This window comes from Saccopteryx bilineata, chromosome 4 (genome assembly GCF_036850765.1).
Source record: "Saccopteryx bilineata isolate mSacBil1 chromosome 4, mSacBil1_pri_phased_curated, whole genome shotgun sequence".
Lineage (NCBI taxonomy): Eukaryota > Metazoa > Chordata > Mammalia > Chiroptera > Emballonuridae > Saccopteryx > Saccopteryx bilineata.
Genome location: NC_089493.1, coordinates 163,026,895 through 163,048,501, shown reverse-complemented (window position 1 = coordinate 163,048,501; position 21,607 = coordinate 163,026,895). Strand labels below are relative to the sequence as shown.

Sequence of the window (21,607 nt, the reverse complement as noted above, 5' to 3'; positions counted from 1 at the left end):
TGGTTTTGCAAATTATTTTGGGGGGGGATTTTTTTTTTTTTTTTGTATTTTTCTGAAGCTGGAAACGGGGAGAGACAGTCAGACTGACTCCCGTATGCGCCGGACCGGAATCCACCTGGCACGCCCACAAGGGGGCGACGCTCTGCCCACCAGGGGGCGATGCTGTGCCCCTCCGGGGCATCGCTCTGCTGCGACCAGAGCCACTCCAGCGCCTGGGGCAGAGGCCAAGGAGCCATCCCCAGTGCTGGGGCCATCCTTGCTCCAGTGGAGCCTCGCTGCAGGAGGGGAAGAGAGAGACAGAGAGGAAGGAGAGGGGGAGGGGTGGAGAAGCAGATGGGCGCTTCCCCTGTGTGCCCTGGCCGGGAATTGAACCCGGGACCCCTGCACGCCAGGCCGACGCTCTACCACTGAGCCAACCTGCCAGGGCCTGGGTTTTTTTTTTATAAATAAATTTTTATTAATGTTAATGGGGTGACATCAAGAAGTCAGGGTACATATATTCAAAGAAAACATGTCCTGGTTATCTTGTCATTCAGTTATGTTGCATACCCATCACCCAAAGTCAGATTGTCCTCCGTCACCTTCTATCTAGTTTCCTTTGTGCCCCTCCCCCTCCCCCTTCCCCTCTTCCTCGTTCCCTCCTGCACCCCCCCTCCCCCCACCCCAGGTAACCACCACACTCTTGTCCATGTCTCTTAGTCTTGTTTTTATGTCCCACCAATGTATGGAATCATGTAGTTCTTGCTTTTTTCTGATTTACTTATTTCACTCCGTATAATGTTATCAAGATACCACCATTTTGTTGTAAATGATCCAATGTCATCATTTCTTATGGCTGAGTAGTATTCCATAGTGTATATGTGCCACATATTCTTTGTCCAGTCTTCTATTGAAGGGCTTTTTGGTTGTTTCCATGTCTTGGCCACTGTGGACAATGCTGCAATGAACATGAGGCTACATGTGTCTTTACGTATCAATGTTTCTTAGTTTGGGGTATATACCCAGTAGGGGGATTGCTGGGTCATAAGGTAGTTCTATTTTCAGTTTTTTGAGGAACCACCATACTTTCTTCCATAATGGTTGTACTACTTTACATTCCCACCAACAGTGAATGAGGGTTCCTTTTTCTCCACAGCCTCTCCAATATTTGTTATTACCTGTCTTGTTGATAATAGCTAATCTAACAGGTGTGAGGTGGTATCTCATTGTAGTTTTGATTTGCATTTCTCTAATAACTAATGAAGATGAGCATCTTTTCATATATATCTGTTGGCCATTTGTATTTCTTTTTTTTTTTTCTTAAGTTGGAAATGGGGAGGCAGTCAAATAGACTCTCGCATGCGCCAGACCGGGATCCACCCGGCATGCCCACCAGGGAGCGATGTTCTGCCCATCTGGGGCATGCTCTGCTGCAATCAGAGCTATTCTAGCGCCTGAGGCAGAGGCCACAGAGCCATCCTCAGCGCCTGGGCAAACTTTGTTCCAATGGAGCCTTGGCTGCGGGAGGTGAAGAGAGAGACAGAGAGGAAGGAGAGGGGGAGGGGTGGAGAAGCAGATGGGCGCTTCTCCTGTGTGCCCTGGCCAGGAATCGAACCCGGGACTCCCGCACGCCAGGCCAACGCTCTACCACTGAGCTAACCGGCCAGGGCCGGCCATTTGTATTTCTTCCTAGGAGAAGTGTCTGTTCATTTCCTCTTCCCTTTTTTTTTATTGGATTGTTTGTTTGTTTGTTGTTGAGTTTTATGAGTTCTTTGTATATTTTGGATATTAGGCCCTTATCTGAGCTGTTGTTTGAAAATATCATTTCCCATTTAGTTGGCTGGCTGTTTATTTTGTTGTCAGTTTCTCTTGCTGAGCAAAAACTTTTTAGTCTGATGTAGTCCCATTCATTTATCTTTGCCTTCACTTCTCTTGCCTTTGGAGTCAAATTCATAAAATGCTCTTTAAAACCTAGGTCCATGAGTTTAGTACCTATGTCTTCTTCTATGTACTTTATTGTTTCAGGTCTTATATTTAGGTCTTTGATCCATTTTGAATTAATTTTAATACAAGGAGACAAGCTGTAGTCGAGTTTCATTCTTTTGCAAGTGGCTTTCCAGTTTTCCCAGCACCATTTATTGAACAGGCTTTCTTTTCTCCATTGTGTGTTGTTGGCCCCTTTATCGAAAATTATTTGACCATATATATATGGTTTTATTTCTGGACTTTCTATTCTGTTCCATTGGTCTGAGTGTCTATTTTTCTGCCAATACCATGCTGTTTTGATTGTCGTGGCCCTATAATATAGTTTAAAATCAGGTATTGTAATGCCCCCAACTTCATTCTTTTTCCTTAGGATTGCTTTGGCTACTCGGGGTTTTTTATAGTTCCATATAAACCTGATGATTTTTTGTTCCATTTCTTTAAAAAATATCATAGGAATTTTGATGGGAATTGCATTAAATTTATAAATTGCTTTGGGTAATCTGGCCATTTTGATTATATTTATTCTTCCTATCCAAGAACAAGGAATATTTTTCCATCTCATTGTATCTTTTTCGATTTCCTTTAACAATGCTTTGTAGTTTTCATTATATAGGTCCTTTACATTCTTTGTTATGTCTATTCCTAGGTATTTTATTTTTTTGTTGCAATCGTGAAGGGGATTATTCTTTTGAGTTCGTTTTCTAATATTTCATTGTTGGCATATAGAAAGGCTATGGACTTTTGTATGTTAATTTTGTATCCTGCAACCTTACTGTATTGGTTTATTGTTTCTAGTAATCTTTTTGTGGAGTCTTTGAGGTTTTCGATGTATAGGAGCATATCATCTGCAAAAAGTGATACCTTTACTTCTTCTTTTCTGATATGGATGAATTTTATTTCTTTGTCTTGTCTCATTGCTCTGGCCAGAACTTCTAGCACCACATTAAATAAGAGTAGAGAGAGTGGACAACCCTGTCTTGTTCCTGATTTAAGGTGGAAAGTCCTGAGTTTTATGCCATTTAATATGATGTTGGCTGATGGTTTATCATATATGGCCTTTATCATGTTGAGATATTTTCCTTCTATACCCATTTTATTGAGTGTCTTAAACATAAAGTTGTGTTGTATTTTATCAAATGCCTTTTCTGCATCTATTGATAAGATCATGTGGTTTTTGTTCTTTGTTTTGTTGATATGGTGTATTACGTTAACTGTTTTACGTATGTTGAACCATCCTTGAGATTCTGGGATGAATCCCACTTGATCATGATGAATTATTTTTTTAATATGTTGTTGTATTCAATTTGCTAGTATTTTGTTTAGTATTTTAGCATCTATATTCATTAGAGATATTGGTCTGTAGTTTTCTTGTTTTGTGCCATCCTTGCCAGGTTTCGGTAGAGACAGTCAGACAGACACCCGCATGTGCCCGACCGGGATCCACCTGGCATGCCCACCAGGGGCGACGCTCTGCCCACCAGGGGGGATGCTCTGCCCATCCGGGGCGTCGCTATGTCGCGACCAGAGCCACTCTAGCGCCCGGGGCAGAGGCCAAGGAGCCATCCCCAGTGCCCGGGCCATCTTTGCTCCAATGGAGCCTCGCACGGGAGGGGAAGAGAGAGACAGAGAGGAAGGAGAGGGGGAGGGGTGGAGAAGCAGATGGGTGCTTCTCCTGTGTGCCCTGGCTGGGAATCAAACCCGGGACCCCTGCACACCAGGCTGACGCTCTACCACTGAGCCATCCGGCCAGGGCCTTTGGGAGGTTTTTAATAGTTTTTTCTATTGCCTCCCTGCTAATTGGTCTCTTTAGGCTTTCTGCTTCTTCATGACTCAGTCTAGGAAGGTTGTATTGTTCTAGGAATTTATCCATTTCTTCTATATTGTTAAATTTGGTGACATATAGTTTTTCATAGTATTCTACAATAATTCTTTGTATATCTATGATGTCTGTGGTGATTTCTCCTCTTTCATTTTGGATTTTGTTTATATGAGTCCTTTCTCTTTTTTCCTTGGTGAGTCTTGCCAAGGGTTTGTCAATTTTGTTGATCTTTTCAAAGAACCAGCTCCTTGTTTTATTAATTTTTTTTAAATTTATTTTTTACAGAGACAGAGAGTGAGTCAGAGAGAGGGATAGACAGGGACAGACAGACAGGAACGGAGAGAGATGAGAAGCATCAACCATTAGTTTTTCATTGCACGTTGCAACACCTTAGTTGTTCATTGATTGCTTTCTCATATGTGCCTTGATTGCGGGCCTTCAGCAGACCGAGTAACCCCTTGCTGGAGCCAGAGACCTTGGGTTCAAGCTAATGAGCTTCTTTCTCAAACCAGATGAACCTGCGCTCAAGCTGGTGACCTCAGGGCCTCAAACCTGGGTCCTCTGCATCCCAGTCTGATGCTCTATCCACTGTGCCACTGCCTGGTCAGGCTTATTAATTTTTTCTATAATTTTTCTGTTCTCTATTTCATTTATTTCTGCTCTGATTTTTATTATTTCCTTTTTTCGGCTGGTTTTGGGTTGTCTTTGTTCTTCTTTTTCTAGTTCCTTAAGGTGTGAAGTGGTTTACTTGGGCTCTCTCTTGTTTGTTCATATAGGCCTGAAGTGATATGAACTTCCCTCTTATCACTGCTTTTGCTGCATCCCAGAGATTCTGATATGTCGTATTGTCATTTTCATTTGTCTGTATATATCTTTTGATCTCTGCGCTTATTTCTTCTTTGACTCAATCATTTTTAAAAAGTATGTTGTTTAGTTTCCACATTTTTGTGGGGTTTTTTTCCTTTTTTTTTTTTGCATTCTAGTTGAATTTGAATTCTAGTTTCAAGGCTTTATGATCAGAAAATATGCTTGGTACAATTTCAGTTTTTCTGAATTTGCTGATGTTATTTTTGTGGCCCAACATATGGTCAATTCTTGAGAATGTTCCATGTACACTAGAGAAAAATGTATAGTCTGTTGCTTTGGGATGAAGTGTCCTGTAGATGTCTATAATATCCAGGTGCTCTAGTGTTTCATTTAAGGCCAATATATCTTTATTGATTCTCGGTTTGGATGACCGATTTATAGCCGTCAGCAGTGTATTGAGGTCTCCAAGTATGATTGTATTTTTGTCGGTTTCTGTTTTTATGTCAATAAGTAGCTGTCTTATATATTTTGGTGCTCCTTGATTTGGTGCATATATATTAAGGATTGTTATGTCTTCTTGATTCAGTGTCCCCTTATTCATTATGAAATGACCATTTTTGTCTCTGGGTACTTTTCTGTCTTGTAGTCAGCATTATTAGATATAAGTATTGCTACACCTGCTTTTTTTTGGATGTTATTTGCTTGGAGTATTGTTTTCCAGCCTTTCACTTTGAATTTGTTTTTATCCTTGTTGCTTAGATGTGTTTCTTGCAGGCAGCATACAGTTGAATTTTCTTTTTTAATCCATTCTGCTACTCTGTATCTTTTTATTGATGAGTTTAATCCATTTACATTTATTGTAATTATTGACACTTGTGGGTTCCCTATTGCCATTTTATAAATTGCTTTCTGTTAGTTTTGTGTCTTGTTTGATTCTTCTCTTTTGTTTTTCTATCATTTGTTTTTGTTTGTTTGTATCCATACTTCTTTCCTCTGTTGTTACCTTTTTTAAGTCATGTGCTTCTGTGGTGTTTTTTTCAAGAGTGGTTACAATTAAGTAATAAAAAGGGTACCTACCATATTCATTGTAGTACCCTATCTTATGAGTGTTTCTGCACTTCATCGTCCTTTGCTACTGTTAATCTCTGTCCTCTCCCCTTTTTTTTGCTTTTGTTGTCACAGTTTAAATTTGGTTTTATTGTGTTCTTGGTGGAGTTTTTACTTGTGGTTTTGTTTTGTTTTGTTCTTTGAATCTGGTTGGAAAACCCCCTTTAGTGTTTCCTGGAGTGGGGTTTTCTGATGATAAATTCTTTCATCTTTTCTGTATTTGTGAATGTTTTTATTTCTCCTTCATATTTGAAGGATAGCTTTGATGGGTATAGTTTTCTTGGCTGAAAGTTCCTCTCTTTCAGGGCTTTAAATATTGGGGTCCACTCTCTTCTAGCTTGTAGAGTTTCTGCTGAGAAATCTGATGATAATCTAATAGGCCTTCCTTTATATGTTGTATTCTTCTTTTCGCTGGCTGCCTTGAGAATTTTTTCTTTGTCGTTGGTTTGTGCCATTTTCATTATGATGTGCCTTGGAGTAGGTTTGTTGTGGTTAAGAAAACTCGGTGTTCTGTTTGCTTCTTGAATTTGAGGATTTAGTTCTTTCCACAGGCCTGGGAAGTTCTCATCTATTATTTGTTTGAATATATTCTCCATTCCATTTTCTCTCTCTTCTCCCTCTGATATACCTATTATTCTTATGTTATTCTTTTTGATGGAGTCAGACAATTCCTGTAGGGCTTTCTCATTTTTTAAAATTTTTGAGTCTCTCTGTTTTTCTCTCTGTTGTGCCTGAAGTTGCTTGTCTTCTATGTCACTAATCCTACCTTCTATCTGACCTGTTCTATTAGCTAAGCTTGTTATCTCGTTTTTCAGTTCATGAATTGAGTTTTTCATCTCTGTTTGATTTGTTTTTATAGTTTCAATTTCCTTGGTAATATATTCTTTGTGTTCGTTGAGTTGTTTTCTGAGCTCCCTAAATTGCCTTTCTGTGTTTTCTTGTATATCTCTGAGTATTTTTAGGATTTCTATTTTAAATTCTCTGTCATTTAGCTCCAAGGTTTCCAATATATTAAATTATTTCTCCATAGATTTTTCCACATCTATCTGTGCTACTTCTCTATCTTTTGTATCCATGATATTCGATTTCCTTTTTCTTAATGGCATCTGAAGGTGGTCTTGTTGATAGCACTTTGCCTTCAGTGCGTGGAACTCTTGGATGCTCCAAGGATAGATTTTTCTGTCTCTGGTTGATGAACTTGTTGAAATTTTGGGGAGATTTGTTGGTTGCGCTCCTCACGGTGCCATTTCGGTTTTACAAATTAAAAATAAAATAAAATACCATGCATAATTCTCTCTGAGCTTGATTTTTTGCAATTGTAAAGATGAGATTAATTACCCATGCACTGTACTAACCACTTTATTTTCTCATTCATCCTTCACAAAAACCCAAGATGTAAAGATAATATTATTATTCTTTTACGAATAAGGAAACATAAACTTAGAGAAGTTACACAGATTGCCCAAAGTCACATAGCTATTAAGTGGTGGAAACAGCCTTGGCCAGTTGTCTCAGCGGTAGAGCATAGGTCCAGCCATGTGGAAGTCCTGGGTGTGATTCCTGGTTAGGACACACAGAAGAAGCGACCATATGCTTCTTTATCCCTGCCCCTCCTACCCTCCTGCAACCATGGCTCGAATAGCAGTTGGCCCCAGGTGCTGAGGATGGCTCCATGTCCTCACCTCAGGTGCTAAAATAGGTCAGTTGCCGAGCAATGGAGCAGCGGCCCCAGATGGGCAGAACATCAGCCACATACGGGGGTTGCTGGGTGGATCCCAGTTGGGGCACACGCGGGAGTCTGTCTCTCCGCCTCCCTGCCTCTCACTTGATTAAAAAAAAAAGTAGTGGAGCCAGAAATAAATCCACACAATCCATCTCTATAGCAGAGAGTTCTTGACCTCTGCTATACAACATATACTTCTGCCCTAGTCAGGTGGCTTAGTTTATTAGAAGCTCAGAGGTTGCTGGTTCGATCCCCGGTCAGGGCAAATACAGGAACAGGTGATGTTCCTGTCTTTGTCTTACTCTTTCCTTCCTCTGTCTCTAAAATCAACAACAACAAAAACAACAACAACAAAACCCTTTAATTAAAAAGAAAGAAATATACTTCCTTGACCTGTGTACCTCTTGGGAATTGAGGGGAAAGAGGACCTGGGTTCTAAGGAAAAATTCTACTTCATAACTAGCCTTTCAGTTTAGGAGAGGCCTTATAAGGATATGAACAGAAATCTCCACCCATAATCTCATAAACAGGACACTGGTTCAGAAACTTAGCTCTAACAATGCTCTTTGCCATTTCATAGGTATATAAGAAAATACATGTGGTGGGAGGTAAATAGAACTGGATGTTGTATAAAAAGCTTTTGCAAAATGTGAGAGAGGCCCTGGCCGGTTTGCTCAGTGGTAGAGCGTCGGCCTGGCTTGTGGGAGTCCCAGGTTTGATTCCCGGCCAGGGCACACAGGAGAAGCGCCCATCTGCTTCTCCACTCCTTCCTCTCTCCTTCCTCTCTGTCTCTCTCTTCTTCTCCCGCAGCCAAGGCTTCATTGGAGCAAAGTTGGCTCGGGCGCTGAGGATGGCTCTGTGGCCTCTGCCTCAGGCGCTAGACTGGCTCTGATTGTGGCAGAGTGACGCCCCAAGATGGGCAGAGCATTGCCCCCTGGTGAGCATGCCAGGTGGATCCTGGTCGAGAGCATGCGGGAGTCTGTTTGCCTCCCTGTTTCCAACTTCAGGAAAAAAAAATGTGAGAGAGATGTGTAGTAACTGTATCGACTCTGTTTTGAGATGTGAAATAGCTCTAGGTCAAAGCCCCAAAGACCTACATCAGAGGTCTTGGCAGAGGCAGACCAGAAAGTGTTTGTTTTTTTGTTTTTTTTACTTTTTTTTTTTCATTTTTCTGAAGCTGGAAACAGGGAGAGACAGTCAGACAGACTCCCGCATGCGCCCGACCGGAATCCACCCGGCACGCCCACCAGGGGCGACGCTCTGCCCACCAGGGGGCGATGCTCTGCCCATCCTGGGCGTCGCCATGTTGCGACCCTCCTGGGTGTCACCATATTGCGACCAGAGCCAGTCTAGCGCCTGGGGCAGAGGCCACAGAGCCATCCCCAGCGCCCGGGCCATCTTTGCTCCAATGGAGCCTTGGCTGCGGGAGGGGAAGAGAGAGACAGAGAGGAAGGCGCAGCAGAGGGGTGGAGAAGCAAATGGGCGCTTCTCCTATGTGCCCTGGCCGGGAATCGAACCCGGGTCCTCCGCACGCTAGGCCGACGCTCTACCGCTGAGCCAACCGGCCAGGGCCAGAAAGTGTGTTTAATAAATAAAATATTTGAGACCCCTAGAGCAAATTCTCACTAGGTCTGGTGCCCTCACCATAGAATATGATGTGATGATTGTCCACTTCAGTTCTCTCAAGAAAATTACTAAGGAATTATATACAAGGAGAGGAAGATGGTGATTAGGACAGGTTAGCAGGACATCTTTCTTTTCTAACTGTCTTCTTTTAACATAGTTTAGTTTAGCTTATTGTCACCTTAGCAGTGTTGAACTGTGTGAGAGATTGAGAAGCTGAGTACATAGTATACTGGGGAGAGAAGTATGACAGTGACAGGCTCATGAAGGCAAGGGGCAGTTTCAGGTGTCAGGATATCGCGGGGGAGGTGTAATGATAGTAGACACATGCAGAGCAGGAACTTTTCAGGGACGTTATAGAGAAGCTGGGGTTTAGATAGAACTCAGAGAGGAAGTCAGACTTTGCAGCTTCAGACTTCATCCCAGGGCTGTCCCTGGTTCCTACAGTCATTGAAGGACAATGCCGAAGAGATGTCACCTAGAATCACAAAATCTTTGAATATTAGAGCCCTAAAATGACCTGAACCCTTCAAGTAAACCTAGCCCCTCAGTTTTAGTTTAAAGGTAACTAAGAATGATTGTTTAGTTACTTCAGACACAGTTTTGATATTCATGTCAGGCTTTACCATCACTTTTGCAATTTTGTTTCCTGTTAAAAATCCTGTCCATAAAACACTGGGTATGAATGTCTGTCTGTCTGTATTTGTGGGTATGATGTCTGTGTTGGGCTTGGTTTGTCAGAGTGAAGGGTGGTGATTTTAGTTACTTTTTTAGCTGCGGAACTGAAACCAGCTTAGTCAATCTATAGATTTTTGAGTATCCACCATTGTTTCCTTTGTTTCTGAGGGCTGGGCAGCATATTTTAGGCACATAATTTGGATAGCTCTTTGCTTTCTAGGTGCTCACATATTCTGTAGGGAGATAAATTAATGATAATAGTAGACCCTTGTAAAGCCAGGAGGCAAGGCCAGGGCCACTATCACAGCAGCCTTCTGGCCTATGCAGGTTCGCATTGGATTCGGACAGTCGGTAAAGAAACCATGGAGCCAAAAACTGGTGGGCCATAGTCTTTAATCTAGCTTGCACCTGGCGGGCAAGTAAAAATACACACTGGGCTCCAAAACCCAGTCACATTCAGTGCTCACAAAGCTACTGATTTATCCGAGTTTCCTAGAATCAAAGGTTTCTAGCTCACCAGACTTATTCTCCTCAGTTCCCCATCTCCTTCCTTATCCCAGATACAAACTCTACACAAACTGGCATCTCACTCAGCACTCCACCATCTTGGCTGCTTTTCCTGGCCTTCTCCACATGGCCTTTCTCTGCTCTCCTCTGCTCTCTCTTCTAATGATAATCTCAGGAACCAAGAGCACAAGCTCCCGCTCTGACCCCATTTTATAGTATAGAAATCCAAACCCTTAATCCAATATACAAAACAGGGAAATCTCTAATACAAAGTCACTTCTCTAAGGCATGATTGGATTGTACTGCCCCACATCAAAAAAGGGTGGGAAAGGCTTAATTCCAAAACCAGGCCCCAGGCTACAAGGATTCTCAACACATATTAATATCACCTAGGCAACGGCCTCTTTAACAAAGTGAGCATAATACATTTTATCTGCCCAACAACCCTTAAGCAACATGGAAAAGAATTTGATAGTTTTACAATGGTTCTCAAAATTTAATGTCCATATACACACCTGAAAATCTTGTTAAAAAGTACAGTCTGATTTAGTAGTTCTGTGTTGGCTCCCAGATGAAACATGCTGCTAGTTCACAGAGCACACTTTGACAAATAGCATGAGCAAAGTCCTAACATTGTTAAAATGTGAGGCATGCATAAGGAATAGCAACTAAGTCAGTTTGACAGGGGAGAGGAGGTTGAAAAGATTTGATAGGATCAGATCTCAAAGAGTCTTTAGTACCAGAGTAAGGATTTAGATGATATTATGTGTTAAGGAATCATTGCAGGTTTCTGTGCTGGTTATACATGACATGATAGAATCTGTACTTAAGGGAGATTTATCTGTCATCATGCATAGGACAGATGGGGTAGAAGTTTCATGTTAGGTATCAAGTAGCAGAGACTCAACTACTGGCCCTTAATGCCAAATGATACAATCTGCAGAAAGGAGAGAGGAGGGGACTGGCAACAAGGAAGTTACCTGCTTTACAGACCGGCCCTGGGTGGAGGGGAGCTGGGAAGTTGTTTGGATCATAAATCTCTTTATCTGCCCAAATTCCGAGAGATGTATGCCAGTCTCTTGTTTGTTTAAGGATGTAACCCTAAACTTTGTACTTGGTAAATTTTTCTGCTGAATCTAATTCAACAAAAATGTATTGAGTGTCAGGTTTAGTGCTTTGCTATCTCAGGTATCTGTATATCTCCCAAAGTATTCAATGCAGGGTCCTGCCCTTCATTAAATTAATTGTAATGCTAATGGATGAATAAAGGAATTCATTCTGTGTTAACTGTCCTATTTTAACTTAGGATTCAATAATATACCCTTAGTAGGACTTATTTTAAAAGCAAGGACATAATAAATACAAAATAAAGGATAGTGATTAAGGTGGGGTAAGACTGAAAGAACAATGAGTGGGGAGCACATAGATAACAAAAATTATTGGTATTATTCTAGTTCTTGGGTTGAGTAATCACTTTATAGGATTTGTTATATTATTAAAAATAAACAAGACAATAAAACAGTAAATAAAGTAGAAGAGTGGATGAATATTAATTTATAATTCACTTCAAAATATGAATTATTATATATGTTTACTCTTGAGTACATTTAAAAAACAAACTACTACACACACATTATATGCTCAAAAGTAACATTATGCCTGACCAGGCGGTGGTGCAGTAGATAGAGCATTGGACTGGGATGCGGAGGACCCAGGTTCGAGACCCTGAGATCGCCAGCTTGAGCACGGGCTCATCTGGTTTGAGCAATGCTCACCAGCTTGAGCCCAAGGTCACTGGCTCAAGCAAGGGGTCACTTGGTCTGCTGTAGCCCCCTGGCAAAGGCACATATGAGAAATCAATGAACAACTAAGGAACTGCAATGAAGAATTGATGTTTCTCATCTCTCTCCCTTCCTGTCTGTCCCTATCTGTTCCTCTCTCTGACTCTCTCTGTCTCTGCCACAAAAAAAAAGTAACATCATGGAGAATCCATCCTATCTACAGTGTCTGCCAAAACTGATAGAAGAAAATTAAAATTGCCACCTTAGCATTTATCTGTGGATGGCTTTTCTGTAGAGTATATCAAAATGCAGATAATCTTATGTCTAGCCTGAGGCTTGGTGAGATCAGGTAAGGCAGTAGTGCCAACCAAATATACTAATATTCTATTTGAATTTCTGTTCCATTTAATAATTTATAGAGTGCTTTACCAAATCAGAACATGCTTGCTTGCCATTTATTCAGAGTTATATTCTTGTATTCTTAACCTTGAGGTCACAGTTCATAATTAATTTAATATTTTCAGAATATTGTCATATTTAATATTATTCTTGCATTAAATATTATGACATTAAACATTTCTAGTCATTAAAATGACACTAAAGTATGAAGAAATATATCCTGGAAGGTCAAATCCAAATCCATTTTCAAAATAAAAGCAATAAATAGAAACAGTTCCCTTTTCGTTATCCATCCTAGGAAATAAATGGAATTCTGGCCAATTCTACCAAACTAAAGACAGTAAATATAGTTAGTAATAAAACTACTCTGAGTATAATTTAATTATTTTGTTTCATAAGGTACTTTTAGGGATTTCAGATGTTCCATGCAAATGAATTTTTCAGAAAATTGAAACAAATTTATGAGTGCCAAAAATTTTTTAAAAACAAAAGTAGTATATGCTTAGGGTAAAAATTCTAAAAATTCAGAGTATAGCAGGTATAAAGTAAAAAGTAAAAGTTGACCCTTTTCAGTCTCCAATTTCTACTATTAACAGTTTCTTAATATCCTTCCAGATACAGAATTACACACACATAAAATCATGTATATGACTTTGTTTTTTCATAAACGCAACCATACTATATATAATATTATATACCTTGCTTTTCCAGTTACTGCACCTGGGTAATCATTTGATAACAGCACACAAAAATCTAATTTATTCTTTTAAACACCTACATAGAATTTTTATATGGTTTATAATAGTTTATATAATCAGTTTCCTGCTAAAAAACATGTAAGCTGCTAAAAAAAATACATAAGTGAGTATCTTTACAAATAGACCAATGTAGACCTCTTTTTTTTTTTTTTTTTTAATAGAGAGAGACAGAGACCGAGACAAACAGGAAAGGAGAGAGATTAGAAGCATCAACTTGTGCAGCACTTTAATTGTTCATTGGATGCTGCTCATACGTGCCTTGGCCAGGGGACTTCTGCCAAGCCAGTGACCCCTTGCTTAAGCCAGCAGCCTTGTGCTTCAAGCCAGCGACCTTTGGGCTCAAGCAAGCAACATGGCGTCATGTCTGTAATCCCATGCTAAAGCTGGTGATCTTGGGGTTTTGAACCTGGGACCTCAGCATCCCACGTTGACGCTCTGTTCACTGTGCCACCACCTGGTCAGGCACTTTGTATACTTTTATAAGTATATCTATAGCACTGGAATCTCGGAAGGGTGGAAGCACATGCATTTTAAGTTTTAGTAGTAATCACCAAATTTCCTTTTCTTAAATAGTACATTCTTAGTAGTTATTTGAAATAACTTCCTTATAATCCTTGTGATACAGTAGCTTATAGTTTTGTAGATTTGCATGTTTTTAAATGAGGCGCATCTTTTGTGTGTTTATTGGTTAGTTTTGCTTTCTTCTCTTGAAAAATGCATGGTGAAAAATATGATTTTCCAAACTGAAATATAGAACATAGAACATTCACAATGTATTTTTACAGCTACTTTTCTACACTTAGACTCTATTCAATGTGAATATTTAACAAATAACTTTGAGCTTTAGGATTTTGAGATTATCCTTTGTGTTTTTTTTTTTGCATAATGTATTATCACATGAAATATCTAACACCAAGACAATGACATTTGATCTTACCTGTTTAATATAATGGACAGTTGTACCTTACCCATAATTCAGTCTAATTTGTGCCTCATACAAGTTTGGAAAATTCGTGAAGTGGAAAACTCTAAAAAGAAATTGGGTAAGGTTGTGATAGCTGACGTCCTCACTCCCTCCTCTGTCAAAACAATCTTGGAAATAAATTTGTACCAAGAGGTATAATTCTATGAGTTCAGGGCTCATGCCTTTTTGTGTGTGTGTGTGATCTATGCAGTTTATACCACATTGTGGCTGCTTAGGAAATGTCTAAGGAAACCATAATAATGCTAGTATTTGATTTGTCAGTGGTGGTTCGGCATCAGTTGGACATAGAGCAGAATTGTTGCTGAGGAATATGATCCTCACTTGATTCTAATTTTGTCTTTGTGGTGCAGCTTTCAAATATGAAGACAGCTGGTGTTGGATAAATCTGTCCTCACAAGCTGTATGAGATTGAAATAAAATTAAATATTTGGAGTTAAATCCAAAAATGTGGAAATGACTGATTAACCTTTTGCTATTTTACTTTCTGCATCTTGGTGAAAAGGCACTCACTATTCATTGTGAACTCTTGGCAATAGTCTATTTTGATGCTTAAGATGAACAGAATTTATGCCCTAATTTAAGGTCTATCATTTTATAAAAGGTAAAGCAGAATTCTTGTATTTCACCCCATCCTTCATCCTGCTGATAAAAATGATAGGCAATATATACCTGTTTTTGTTAGCAACCTTTCTTTCTTTGTCTTTCTCCCTTAAATAAAAGGTTACTATCAATAAAATAGTGAGGCCCACACTTCTACTTAGGTTGGGATAATAATCCTTTGTGGCCTCTGAAAGTTTGCAAATGATAGGACCTCCCAAACTCCTAGTAAATCCCCTTCACTTCCCAACCCCCCAGGTAACTAAATGTCTTGGTAATTGCTAAGGCATAAATAAGGACGGTGAGCTCAGAGAACATCAGGTTGCTGGCTTTTCTTCAGATGACTGGATTACTAAGGTAGAAAAGTACTAAAAATAAATCAGGGCACAGATTCTCCTGCCAGGGGTTGAGTATTGAGATAACTGTCTTCTTGGCTGGTATTGACATAATCTATTCTCCTAATGCACTGTGCAGATAAAAGCCAGGATGAGAATCAGATTTGGCCATGGACTAGGGTCAGTAAAAGTTTGTAGCCCTGTCCTGATACACTTATTGTTTCTTCTTGTCCAGCTCAGTTAATTAGTCCCTCCAAGTCCCAGGACATAGCTAAATACATCAAGGTGAGAACTCAAAACCAAACTCAGGCCAGTCTCAGGGGAAAGCATGTGATCTCTTCTAGTTCAAATATAATTTTGCTAGGACTTTTCATATTAGTTGGGTTTTATTGTTTTCCCCAAAGAGTCAGATTCAACCAGAGTTGGAAAGGTGGGAAGAGCTCTCAGGAAGTCTGTTCTAGGACCTGAAGATTTCAGTGATCTAAGTCACCTGACATGGAGTAAAGATTTTTATTGCTGAATTTCTATTTCCATTGGTGTAGATGTCCTGGGCAGAGAGCCTTTGCCAGTCAGACTTAACCTATGATTTTCATATGCACTTAAATGGAGAGGAAATCTATCTAAATCCCTACCTTATTTATATCTATACCTACCCTCTTTCAGTTTTATAGAAAGTTAGTTGCCTTTAACTTGAATAATACTATACTGCTTACAAAAATTAGGGGATATTTCAAAGTGAATATGAAGCAATTAAAAAAGAAGCATTTGATTTTTTTAATTAAATAAGAACATCAGAAAAGCAAACGACAAGTCAAAGAAAGTTGTTTGGTTATGCAAATGAGATGCAAACCCAAGTTTTATTTCATTGGTGAAAATGCACTGTACAAAAGACTAAAAGTACTGAAGTATTTGCACGTTCTCTGACCCCCTAATGTTTGTGAGCAGTGTATTTTACACTGATTAAGTGCTTGATACTCACAAAACACTTATACATATTTCTCTTGTGACCTTTAGACAACTCTGTAAGGAAGGCTGATGTTATAATTCCTTTGTTATCTGTTAGAAAAGCCAACGGATTGAGACCTTGGCAGCAATTAGTGTTAAGAGCCCTGGGAACTGGGATTTTTCAGTCACGCAGCAATGTCTAGTCTCTCTCCAACTCTGGAGGGCTTTTAAAAATTTTATAAAATAATTTATTTAAATGTTTCTATACAAATGCATTTTCATTATAGAAAACTTGGACATATTGCAGAAAAGTGAAAGAAAAATGAATTAACCAAAGAACCAAACTCAAGAACAATTTTCTTGGATTTCCTTCAATTTTTGACTGAATCTGTGTGATAGAAGGAAAGATCAAAAAAGGATTCAGTACTGTTTATTCTGTTTCCACCTATTTCCCTGCATTTAGTACCGTACAATGTACATAATGAATGTTTTTTTTTGTTTTTTGTTTTTTTTGTATTTTTCTGAAGCTGGAAACGGGGAGAGACAGTCAGACAGACTCCCGCATGCGCCCGACCGGGATCCACCTGGCATGCCCACCAGGGGCAAAGCTCTGCCCACCAGGGGCGACACTCTACCCACCAGGGGGCGATGCTCTGCCCCTCCGGGGCGTCACTCTGCTGTGACCAGAGCCACTCTAGCGCCTGGGGCAGAGGCCAAGGAGCCATCCCCAGCACTCGGGCCATCTTTGCTCCAGTGGAGCCTTGGCTGCGGGAGGGGAAGAGAGAGACAGAGAGGAAGGAGGGGAGGGGGGTGGAGAAGCAAATGGGCGCTTCTCCTATGAGCCCTGGCCGGGAATCGAACCCGGGTCCCCCGCACGCCAGGCCGACGCTCTACCGCTGAGTCAACCGGCCAGGGCCATAATGAATGTTTTAATCCAGCTCTCAGGGTTCCATCACAGGTAGGTATTGACCTTCTGAGCTGAGTTCTATCTACATGGTGAGTCAAAATCCCAATGTCATCTCTGGTAGAGATCAGCTGTTTACTATTCTCTTTTCATGACTCTTCTCTTTTTCCTCACAAATCCTTTTTCTTTTCCTTCTGGCAATATTAATACAATTTCTCTTTATGTTTCCCTCTCATTTCCAGTCTTAAAGTCACCAGCAACCCTTTTGCAGATCTTCAAATTCTGCCTGGCTTCCCCAGTGTAGAGAATCAAGGGCCCAGATAACATTGAAGAGAATAAAAGGGCTGCTTTTTCTCTAGTCTCCCACACACCCAGCTTGGCACTCAGAAGGCTTGTCTGACCAGAGAGAGGAGTGCTGGGAAGTGCAGGGTCTTTAGCAGCTCCAGATGTTTGGAACCAGGAGATACCGAGTCGCAGTATCTTTGAATCCCCTACTGCATTTTGTTTAGTACTTTAATAATAGGCATTAGCTAAGAGTTTATTGATGAGTGAGTGAGTAAATGAGTAAATATATTTAGTCCTGAGAGGAGTAAAGGTGGGAAGTCACTAGCTACTTATAAATTAAAAGCATCAGGATTGTATTCTCTGTCTTGTGCCCAAGGAATAGGAATATTTGATTGTTCTCATTTGTAGGATCACTGTGATAACAAAACCCGGTCAACCAGCAGCCTTGATTTAAAAGGTCAGCCTCCACGTTGTCAGTCTGCTTTTCTGCTTCTGTGTCCCCACAGAAGGAGCCCCTCAAGGGTGGGTTTGTTTGAGGTAGATCCCTGCTCCCTGGCAAGGAGGGGCATAAACTGGAATGGCAGCTGTGTGCAGATAGGCTAGGGTATCAGCTGGAAGGAATGGGGAAGGCTCTCCTGATTCCACTCCTTTCCACTCCAGTGCAGCCCCAGCTTTCAGTTAACCACATGGAAAGACAAAAAGATGTGACTTTTAGTTCCTAATAAGTATACATCAAATCTAAATGAAAACAAGGAGATAAAAGGCAGGGCAGAAACCAAAGTCTCACGGTAATCAAAGCATTTTTAGCTGGAAGGTAAAGAATTTGTGTATAGGCATTTCAATGAAATTTAGACTACTCTTTCAGTACAGAAGATAGGAGATAGCTACAGTTGCTTGGGTCAGGATTACAACTTCTCTGATTTAATCTGATGTTAACCTTGGCATTGGCTTTGGTGGAGAACCTATGCAGGGTTGTAGATCTTTATGGAGATGTATGTGGAACAGCACTTTTCTTGAAAGCTTAAGCCTTTTGCTGAACACACTTGGTGGATGTGCTTTTGAATGTCCTGGTTTGATCAGTATACCTTAAATACAATAGGAGAATTTAGGTCTAATAAATAATCTTCCTGTTATCATGAATAAACTGAAAATTTGTGACATCTCTGTAACAAATTATATGATTAAACAGCAAGCTTTAAAAATTTTTTAAATTTTTTATTGATTAGAGAAAGAGAGAGAGAGAGAGAGATGACTTTGTTGTTCCACTTATTAATGCATTCTATGTGCCCTGACTGGGAATCAAACCTGAAACCTTGGCTTATTGGGACTGTGCTCTAACCAGCTGAACACCCAGCCAGGGCCTAAACAGCAAGTGTTGATTGAAGATTTACTGTATGCCCAATACTGAACATCTGGAGAGTACTGTGAAAACTCTAATAAAAGGAAGAAACATAAATGTCATCCTACATCTACATTTACAGTAAACCAAATATATCCCAAATGCAATCCTTAGTAATTCTTAGTTTCCCTGAGTAAGTAATCCCTAAGTGTAGAGGGTTACTGTAATACAGTAAACTGAGTGAGTTGATCACCCCCCCCACATTATAAAAATTTCGAAAGCCATTCAACTCAACCAGTATTTTTTTTAGCATCTTTTGTAGACCAACTATTTTATTTCATTTTGTTTCATAGCTCTAGACTACTACTCTCTAGTTTCAGTGAGTTGTTTAACAATTAAACGATGTTGTTGGTCATGACAGAAGCTAGGGAAATTCAGGATAATCCTATTTCTACTAGCAGTGTAAAAAGGTAAATTGTCCTGGAATGATTCATTAGAAATAAGGTCTCCCTCATCAAGGCATGGCATGTTTCATCAGAAGAGAAGTAATTTATGTGATATGATCATGAGTGCAGATGGCTGAAAGGGCTCTATTACCTGTAGGAATCCATGACTCAGCACCTGGCCCCTGGATGCTGGTTCTTACCAGGCTGTCAAAGATCAAGGCAAGGTGCAGGTTATCTAAGCCGACTCCTTAAATTTTTTAATAATTGGTTTCTGTGTGTGTGTGTGTGTGTGTGTGTGTGTGTGTGTTAGAGAGAGACGGAGAGGGATAGAGAAAGAAATATCTATCTGTTGTTCCATTTATGTATTCATTGGTTGATTCTTGTATGTTCCCAGATGGGATTGAACCCACAACCTTGATGCATCTGGATGATGTTCTAGTCCAGGGGTCTTCAAACTTTTTACGCAGGGGGCCAGTTCACTGTCTCTCAGACCGTTGGAGGGCCGGACTATTAAAAAAACTATGAACAAATTCCTATGCACACTGCACATATCTTATTTTAAAGTAAAAAAATAAAACGGGAACAAATACAATATTTAAAATAAAGAACAAGTAAATTTAAATCAACAAACTGACCAATATTTCAATGGGAACTATGCTCCTCTCACTGACCACCAATGAAAGAGGTACCCTTCCAGAAGTGCGGCGGGGGCCGGATAAATGGCCTCAGGGGGCTGCATGTGGCCCGCGGGCCGTAGTTTTGGGACCCCTGTTCTAGCCTAACCAACTGAGCTACCCAGCCTGGACCAAGTTTTTTATTTTTTTAAGCCGACAAGGATGTGAATTCCAAAGGAGAGAAGTTATTTGTCATACACACACAGAAACTAGTTGCGCATCTATTAATGTATTCATTTCAGTATTTCTGATTACCTCTTAAACTAGTTTTTAACATCTTACTGGTTCTGAATTAATGAGTTAAATAAAAACCTTTGACCTATGTTCATTTTGTATTTGTATGACAGTCATAATTACACCTTGAAAATAATCCTTTAACAGGAAGAAGCCAGGATTTTACTAAGGGCTCTCTGTTCCTTCCTTTACTCTGAGTAGATATAGGTCCTATGGGTTTCTGAGATGGCTAAGCAGTCACTTGTAATTTTTTTTTTTACATTTTATGTTTTTAGGCCATGTGGATAACATCTTAAAAAATAATTTATTGAAATGAATTTTATGTAACATAAAATTAACCCTTTTTAAAAAGGGTATTTGTTATAAACTAACCATTTAAGAGACAATTCAGAGGCATTTAGTCCATTCACAATGCTTTATAACCTCTGCTTAATTTCAAAACATTTCCATCATTCCAAAGTAAAACCTCTTATCTATTGGGCAGTTTCTCTGTATTTCTCCCTCCCCATAACCCCTGGCAACCACCAACCTGCGTTCTGTGTCTATGAATTTATTCTGGATATTTCATATACAAGTCATCACATAATATGTGACCTTATTATTATTTTTTTTAAGTGAGAGGAAGGGAGATAGTGAGACAGACTCCCACATGCACCCTGACAAGGATGCACCTGGCAACCCCTGTCTGGAGCAAATGCTCAAATCAACTGAGCGATTTGTAGCACCTGAGGCTGACGCTTGGACCAACCGAGCTATCCTCAGCACCTGATGCTGACTCTTGAGCCAATCAAACCACTGGCTGTGAGAGGGGAAGAGAGAGAGTAGAGGGAAAGAGAGGGGCAAAGAAGAAGATGGTCATTTCTTTTGTGTGCCCTGACCAGGAATTGAACCCGGGACGTCCAGACATGGGGACAATGCTCAGTCCATTGAACCAACTGGTCAGGGCTAACATGTGACCTTTTGTATCTGGTTTCTTTCACTTAGCATAATATCTTGGAGAACTATCCATGCTGTTGTATATATCAGCAGTCCATTTCTTTCTATGTTTGAGTAATATTTCATTGTATGTATATACCACAATTTATTTATTTGTTCATCTGTTGATGAACATTTGTGCTGTTTCTACTTTTTGGCTTTTGTAAATAGTGTTGCTATGAACATGCATGTACATACAGTTCTTTTGGTTATATATCTAGGAATGGAATTGCAATATCATATGGGAATTCTCATGTTTAACTTTTTGAGATATTGCCAAATTGCTTCCCATAGAGACTGAACTAATTTTACATTTCCACTAGCAATGTCAAGGGTTCCAATTTCTCCACCTCTTTGCCAGCCCTAGTTATTTTCCACTTTAAAAGCTATATCCACCCTAGTGGGTGTGAAGTGGCATCTCATTGTGGTTTTGATTTGCATTTCCCTAATGACTAAGAATGTTGAGTATCTTTTCATGTACCTTTTAATCGTGTGGTGTTTTGAACAGTACATCATATTTTGAATATGCTAGAGAAGCTGGCTGTTGAAAGGCAATCTTTGATGACTCCCACTATAATACAAGTAGTTATTCTCTAATTTATGTTTCTTAATTTAAGATTTTATACATTGTTTTATTAAATAATTCTCTAGAGAAAGTTATTTTTGAACATAAACTGGAGAGCTCCCTGCATGACACTCTTTGCAAGGTGCTTTCACAGAC

At 39.9% G+C, this 21,607-nt stretch overlaps 1 protein-coding gene across 2 annotated transcripts in view; it reads left to right on the top strand.

Annotated features, from left to right (window-relative positions):
- The window catches only part of KLHL3 (kelch like family member 3), a 384,889-nt gene that overhangs the window by 82,642 nt on the left and 280,640 nt on the right, over window positions 1-21,607 (top strand). The gene's annotated exons all lie outside the window — the stretch shown is intronic.